At 35.2% G+C, this 8,246-nt stretch overlaps 1 protein-coding gene across 1 annotated transcript in view; it reads left to right on the plus strand.

The window, feature by feature from the left end:
* The first annotated feature begins 1,235 nt into the window (after positions 1-1,235).
* Positions 1,236-8,246, plus strand: part of gfra1a (gdnf family receptor alpha 1a) — a 237,295-nt gene continuing 230,284 nt past the window's right edge. The window contains exon 1 of the mRNA XM_036215675.1: positions 1,236-2,136. The gene's annotated coding sequence lies outside the window, so the exon portion shown is untranslated. The remainder of the gene's footprint in view (positions 2,137-8,246) is intronic.

The raw sequence follows: 8,246 nt of genomic DNA on the forward strand, positions 1-8,246 counted from the left end.
TCTGAGAACTGCTTGGTACCGGGCCACAAACATAGGAAAAATGCATAAGGCGACCTTGCCTAAAATCAGATATTTGAACCAAAATGTGAGTAACAAAGTAATGGGGGTTTATGTAGTGTAGTAGTTGTAATTCACCGATTGTTATTTATTATGTTATTCTGCTACTAAAAATAACAGAGTCAGACCTTTGGGAGAAATATATTCAACAGCACATGGAACCAAAAAAGGAACATTTCAATTTGAAAGGAAAATCATGATAACGACATTGAAAACAGTAATGGACTGAATTTATGTACAACTGTAACACATTGATGCTTATTTAGTTCATAAGAGCAACTGAATCAGTGTGGAGTACATTAGTGCATCCATCCATCTTCTTCCTCTCATCCGGACCGGGTCGCGGGGGCAGCAGTCTAAGCAGAGATACCCAGACTTCCCTCTCCCCGGCCACTTCCTCCAGCTCCTCTGGGGGGACCCCGAGGCGTTCCCAGGCCAGCCGAGAGACATAGTCTCTCCAGCGTGTCCCGGGTCTTACCGGGTCTTCCAGTTGCTGCAATTTTATGTTTATATCGCAGATAAGTCGCACCCCAGCCAAGCTGTTCAGAAAAAAATGACTTATACTCCAAAGAATATGGTAATAGAAAGTCTTAGTTTGGTGTTTTTGCTGCTTTCCTTCAAATGTTGAACAGAGTGGCTGGTTGTAAGGTTTTGTAGCAGTATGCTTGTCTTAAAGAAGCGTGGACGTGGGTTACGGAAAGCGTTATGTAGGTCAGGTATGGCTCAAGAGCCTAGAGAAGAAAAATGTTGCTGTGCGCCTTGGATAAGGCAATTAATGGGGCAAACGCTCAGCAATGGGAGCAATGGCGAGAACAAGCCTTTTAGAGAGACAACATACTTTCTATCTCATTTTATTCTTCTTCCTTTGCAGTATTATTGAAAACCACAGACCTGAGAAAACCTATCAAATCATATCGCCAGGAGGATGAAAATAAAAGGACGGATAACTACTTTTTTAGAAAAAACAAAAGTTTGCTGCTGTGAATCTTGTATTGAACAAAGTTTCCTGCTGAAAAAGAAAAGTATATATATTTTTTGTTCCTTTATGAGTTAGTTTCACAAAAGAAATCAAATATAATGCATCCCCTGGAGGACAGATAACCACAGGACACAATAGATCTGAAGTTATTAAAACATATCGGATGTCAGGCTTTCCAGTGAAGCCTTCAGGCTGTCAGGGAGAGAGAGAGAGGCCTGTTTGCAGACGGGAAACACAACTATCCTGAGTTGATTAGAGCTGGCTCTCCATTTGTAAAGAAAGTTTTTGTCTGTTTTATTTGGCCTTGTGTGCTTGGGTAGGTTTTTGTCAGTTACAGTATCATCGCACACATGATTGTGGGATTAGGTTGTGTTCATTCGCCAGTGTGGCTTTCTGTTTACCTTCTTTTCATCTGTTTCCAACTATACATCACTATTTGTATTGGTTGAATATTTATTTCTAAAGTAGGAAAGCACAGAATTGAATCCTAATCAGTATTCAACATGTTTTTTTTTTATTCTAAAAAATCTGGTTGATTGAAGTCCAGCGGCTCAAAAGAAAAGAATCCTGCAATTTTTGATTTGCTGACATTAAGAAAGTCACAAAAAAATCCAAAACACTCAAAATTCCATTTCAGAATTCACCAAAAACCAAAGATGGGTGAATTTCACATGACAAAAAAAACAACTCTATTAAAGTATCAAAGCTTACTTCAGTTAAATTCATTAGTAAGAAAAAAACGAAATATTCAAGGTAGTTTGGGGCAATAAATGATGGTTTTCACACCTTGGACAGGAAGTGCAATCCAGCACATGGTTGAATCCAGTCTGGATTTTTATTTTTATTTATTTAACCTTAATTTATCCAGGCTGGACAGATTCAGAACAGCATTATTATTTACAACTGTGGCCTGGCAAAAGGGAAGACCCTTTGAGAAAGAAACAAAAAGAAAAAGTTTATAAGACACAAGAAATAAAGTTGAATAGAATCAGAAAAGAATCCGTTTGGGGCCTAAACTCTGTTTCTATTGGAATCCATTAGCTCCGGGTTTTACTACACCTGCTGAAGGCCTCATTTCTCTGCAAACGGACAGAAGGCAGGTGACCCTCCAGTGTGAAAGCAGTGAGTGTGGTGATTTAGGCTTTGTCCTGAAGTACGAATGGACGAGTAAACTAACAGAGTCAGCGGTTTGGAGACTTGGCCGGGAAAGGTGATGGGTCCTTCCCAAGTCTTAGGCCAGGTCATTTCAATTTGTCTTTCTCTGGGGTTCAAAGGTCCAGTCATCAGTCAGAAGCCATGTGAGTCATGAAGCTACAATCATTTTCAGAATGAGGATCCCAACCAGAGCAAGGTGCTGGTTCAGAACCTCTCTTGTAGAGTTCCACTATATCTGTGATCTGAGTCTTAGTTGGTCTGTAAAATGTCTTTCAAGATGTTTCAGACTTCATAGATCGAGTTTTAACAGTAGTATCATTGATTCTTCTGATAAAAAGACTATTTTGAGCGTGTGACCTCTGATGGGATTCAGATTTTCAGGTAAACATACGGTGATATCTGAACAATGTGGATGTGCAAAGGGAAGTTCTCCCTGAACTGCAGCACATTTGTAAACCCCGGAAACTCTTTTCGTTCTCACACATTTTCCATTTTTCTTAAATGTTGGTGGATCAGCCATTTTTAAGCATGTTTGCAGAAAGAAAAACTGCAAACACTGAAAGTAAAAAGACCTTTCTTTCAATATAAACTTATCAAAAAAGTTTTTCAATAGCAAAATAAACCTTAGTTTGAGTATAAAAATTCCCTTGGGAGTAGAATTTTTTTTTTCTTAAAAAATAATTCTTGGGCTGACTGTTTTCGTATCCCAGAATGCTTTGCTTTTTTCAATGAAAATCTGCCAATGGAATTAGAATTTTGGACTTATTTCTAAGGGATCTGCTTTCACAGTAAACAAGCTTTAAAACACAAACTGACCTTTTAAAAGTGTCTAAAGTTCCACTTCTATCATCATTTGAACTTTTTCCAAAGCATTCCCAGTGGTCTTGTAATATATACTATAAAGTAGAGCAGGGAGCTTGGTGATTGTAGTTTATTTCATCAAAACTACAAGCTTTCTCAAACTGTATGTCTTCATCATCTCCTGATTGGACTCTCTTCACTCTTCTAAAAGCTTTTAACTTGTGAAGCACCTTGTGACTTTTGTCAGTAAAAAGTTCTATATAAATAAAACTTGGATAATTACTTGCTTAAATTGAATAAATATTCAGAAATCAATTTTTGAGCATAATTTTCTTCATAGATGTCATCCTTTGTGAGAAAAATGCCACAAGAACATTAATAACACAAAAACTCCATTTTCATTGGAGTGTCTTTAACCAAACAATATCTTCCTACGATGGAGTTTTAGGGCCAGTTTCCTTTCTTTAAAAAAAATTAAACTTAAATCTTAAATTTATAGGGAAAAAGTCTCAATTGTTAAAGCATGAGAATAAATTTCTATATTAATGACTTTAAAAGGCATAGGCTAAATTTATGACTTTTCTTGTAAATTTACGCATTTTTACCCATAAAGACCCACTTTTTATCAAAAATAAAATGATGTGGAAAACATTTCAGATATTTTTCTTTTATACTGGTGTCACTATCGGTTCAAGTTGTAAATTTATGATTTTAAATCTTGGAAATTTATAATAAAAAGTTGCAAATTTGCAAGAAAACCTAAAATAGGAGATGTCATAAAGTAAAATATATATATTTAAAACTGGTTAAATCTTACTGGATTAGAAAAATATCCAGAAATTAAACTTTATATTGAATTTCAAAAGTTTGCTACCAATTTTAAAGGAACTGACTAAAAGATTCTGGCATGGAATGGGTTATATTGATAAGAAATGTTGATTCTGAACTTTTGGTGAAATTTGTGGATTGAATAATTTTTCAAAAAAATTTAGTAATGAGGAGAATCATATGTAAAATAAAGAGCTTCCGTTTGCAGGACGGTCACTTTATTCTGCCCTTTCAATTCACACACGTAGAAGCCTTTAAAGTCGCACATTTACAACTATAAATCTAGTATTATTCCTTTTTTTTAAATTCTTTAACGTCATTTTCTTGAATCAAATTTGTAAAAAAAAAAACAAAAAACAAACAAACTGTAAATTAGTAAGAATCCACAACTAAAATTCTCAGTGATTTGATTTTTCTGCTGAACCTGTCTGGTGATGTTGTTGTTGGATCAACAATATTATCTTCTAATTGGAAAAGAAAATTAAAATGCACAACTGTATTTTTAATGGATACAAACCGATAAGATATTAATACTTTGATTTGCATTAGAGCCTTTAGTCGTATCCCAATAAGTTTAATCTAAATTTATAAAGCGTAAAGTAAAAAGGAAAATTGAATGTAGAAAATAAGTCTTGAGAAATAGATATGTTAATGTTATCTAAAAACATCTTCTATAGAAAAGCAATACTAAATAATCCATTTCTTCCCTTCAACTACAACCTGTAGTTCTGACAGTATATCAGAGTGCAGAGACAAGCTTACAAAAGGTGGAATTCAAAGAAAACTAAACCCAAAAACCCTGAAATTTCAAAATGCCACGTAGGCATGTGGATGCACTCACCTTCACAACGGCATGCCTGTTAAATAATCCAAAGGGTATTCACAAAAATAGAAGGAGAACCTTTGACAGCTGGCTCAACCGGCACTGAGTGAATGAGAGGTAAAATCAGGGTGAAGGAAAACTTCTTTCTACAGACAAACAGGCTGAAGTGAAAACAGCAGAATCTTTCCTGGACGCTTTCTGAAGACGCTCTTTCTGACAGGTCAGCAGCCAAAGGTGCTGCAGGCTCCAGAGCTTTGAGCTTTTGCTCCAGCAGAATTCCACCTTTACCTGCAACAGGCCACAAACACAGAAGATCTGATAATAAATAAAAACCACACAAACTTTTACCCAGCGCCAGGCTTTTATCTCTTACTTTTCTGATCAGTTAAAACTGTCATATGTTTGAGCTTTATACTTGAGGACTTCAACTTCTAACTTCTAAAGAGACCATTCATTGGTGGTGCGCTTTACAATCTAGTGTGCCGTAAAATGACAAAAATATAGTATTTATTTGAAACAGAAAAGAATGAAACTCAAATTTACTACTTTTGAATTTAAAGAGATGACATTATTCTACTTAAATGTATGATACCAAAGCTCAGTTTGAAAGACTGAATTCTTTGACATGAGACACACCTTTTCCCCCGTTCTGTATCAATTGTGTGAATCCTTCGTAAGCATTTTCAAATTTTTTTTGCAAAAATTGGCATTGAGCTGGTTTATCTTATTTGGGTAATTTGGAATCTACTGAGGGTTTTTTATGCTAATTTATAGTGTAGCTTCTGTGTTAGCAACAGGCTAACGTTTTTGGCTAATTTGGTTTAGTGAGGAATTTTAGACTATTTTGAAGTTTAGCTAGTTTATGCAACATGCCAGTTTTTTTTGGCTAATTTGGTTTACTGAGGAGTTTCAGGCTAGTTTACAGTTTGGCTAGTATTTAGGGAATGTGCTAGCTCTTTGGCTAATTTGGTAATGACTAGGGTTTTTTGGGCTTATTTAGAGTTTGGCTCATATTTACACAACACACTGAATATTTTTGCTAAATTGACATGTATTAGGGGGTTTTTAAGCAATTTTACAAAAATATTTTTCATAAAATTAGGTCAACTTCAGCAGTTCTTTAACAAAATGTCCAGTCTTGTAGAAAATTTAACATCTTGTGAATAGCTTTTGTGTTTTCAGCAAATCCCTTCAACAAAGTAAATTGCGTCACCATTTTCAGCAAAAAGCTTCAGCATCTTCAGCGACTTTTAGCAAAAAGCATTCACACTAGCACTATCTCGTTTAAAACTAGTTTTGTTCTTGTTGTGATTATCAATATAGTGGATTTTTTTTTCCCGTTTTGCCTTAAATGACTTGAATTTTACCCATTTTGTTATAATATTTTGTCCTATTTTTTAGCTTGTAGAGATGTTTTGCTAACATTATTAGCATTCCTCACTGAGCTCCTGAAAGTTTTTTTCAAATGCAAAGAAAAGCAGCCACACCAACAACACACAAAAACTCTGCATGCATGTTATCTATTATTTAACACACGACCTGGATCTTCCTCACAGGATCTAGAATCTGCAAGCCAAGTTGAAATTTTAATTAATCATCCCCAATTTTAAATCCACACAACATCAAAGCAGCTTGTAGGAAAAGCTTTCCAATCCTGGCAGCATTTTCGTCTTTGTGTCTATTTGAACCTTTTGGCTCAGTTATAAACAATGGTGTGTGCGTTGTGTGATTTGGGGCAGGATGCTGGTCTGGGGTCTTGTTTGGAATGGAGAATATTTGGGTGTTAAAGCAGGAAGGAGACGTGTCATTTCTTTTAGTAATAGATTTTATGAATCCAGACTAATAAGGCAAAGGTGGAAAAAAAAATCAAACTTGGGGCACAGAAATCATCAACAATCAAAACTTACATTGAAGAGTCATTGAATAATTCCAAGTACACAAAACTAATTTAACCTTCTTATAGACTTGAAATAATACCCATAAAGTTTAAAGAAATGTCTTAAATTCAACATTTAAACCGCATAGGAACTAACTTATTATTTATTTTTTGTTAATTTATCAAAGTGAACTTAAGAATTTCAGAAACATTCTAGAATTTAAAATCAATAAATTATTTTAATTACCGTATTTTCCGGACTATAAGTCGCGCTTTTTTCATAAATTTCCAAGGGTGCGACTTATACTCAGGAGCGACTTATATGTGATTTTGTTAGACATAAATAGGCTCATAGATTTGTTATTTTCCCCACTTAAACCGGTTTCCTTTTGGTGGTTGTTTCCCAATAACAACCACTAGAGGGCGCTGTAGGTTTGTATCAGTATCTACTGCTGTCAGCTGACAGAAACGCAGAAGAAGAAGTTACGTTCAAAACAAACGTTCCTGATAATCTAATCATTCTCATGGATGTTGTGATGTTTTTCTCATTTGCATCAAGACATTATTATTATTGTTTTTATTTTTCTCTTCCTGGGCTAATGCGGGACAGAAGAGCAGCTAAAAACTGTCATTTAGTTACAGCTCCTGCAGGCTAGAAGGTAACGATCGCCGTAAGAAAAAGACAAAAAACTGCTGTCCCGAACCCAGAATGGAGAGATGATTATAGATGCTTTTGTGAAGTTCTTTAAAATAAATAACTTAACCTCTCAACATCCTCCGTATCTTGTGTGTATTTTAAACGAGATAACCAGCCAAAGCCTCCATCATGTAGCGATGAGGCTAAAAACTTCAGACAGCTTCTCCAATGGGAGTGTCTAGTTTATAAACACATTTTTGGACAAGCATTGAGCATTAAATTAGACGCACATCAAAAGATTCAGCGGACTCGAATGTGACGCATGAATCGCATTTGACGTCAAATGCAACGTTACATCAGGCTTGTTGAATTTGTTCATAAATGTTGGACTATTCTCCTAAAAGTGCGACTTATACTCCAGAGCGACTTATATATGTTTTTTTCTTCTTCATTATGCATTTTTTGGTTACTGCGACTTATACTCCGGTGCGACTTATAGTCCGGAAAATACGGTAGTTTGCTTTCTGAGGGTAGTTTACATTCTAAATCATTTTAATTTAAAAATATGCTACATTTGAAGCTTAATTGTTTTTTGTGAATTCCTTTTAGAATACAAAAAATGGGTTTAAGAGCAGCTTTAAGGAGAAATAGAGAAAGTTTAGCATCATAGCTACACGCAAGATCTTTCAGTTTTAAGCTTTTTAGCATTTATTTTATTGATATGCAAATTATTAAAAAAAAACAGTGTGTTCATAAATGCTTTCAGAATTTAAATCATTTTTAAAAAATAAAAGAATGTTCTAGTTTTACCCTCTCTTCCGGTCTTTAACATTTTAATGTTTCATTTTGTAACCTAAAAGATAAAGCAAAGTGGAGAAGCAGAACAACTCTTTTATTTTTCTCTGTTTTAAGCTTAATGTCTCTTCTGAGTTCAAAGTCTAGATTCTGACTCGGCCTTTTCCTCTGATTTCTCTGTCAGCTTCCTGCTGAGCCGTGGATTACTGTCGTGCTTCCCGCCATCATTTCAGACGTTTCAGCTGTTTGTTTGCTGGAGGTTTTCAGGATGTTTACATGCGACACAACAGGTCAG

The sequence above is a fragment of the Oryzias melastigma genome, linkage group LG15 (assembly GCF_002922805.2).
Source record: "Oryzias melastigma strain HK-1 linkage group LG15, ASM292280v2, whole genome shotgun sequence".
Classification (NCBI taxonomy): domain Eukaryota; kingdom Metazoa; phylum Chordata; class Actinopteri; order Beloniformes; family Adrianichthyidae; genus Oryzias; species Oryzias melastigma.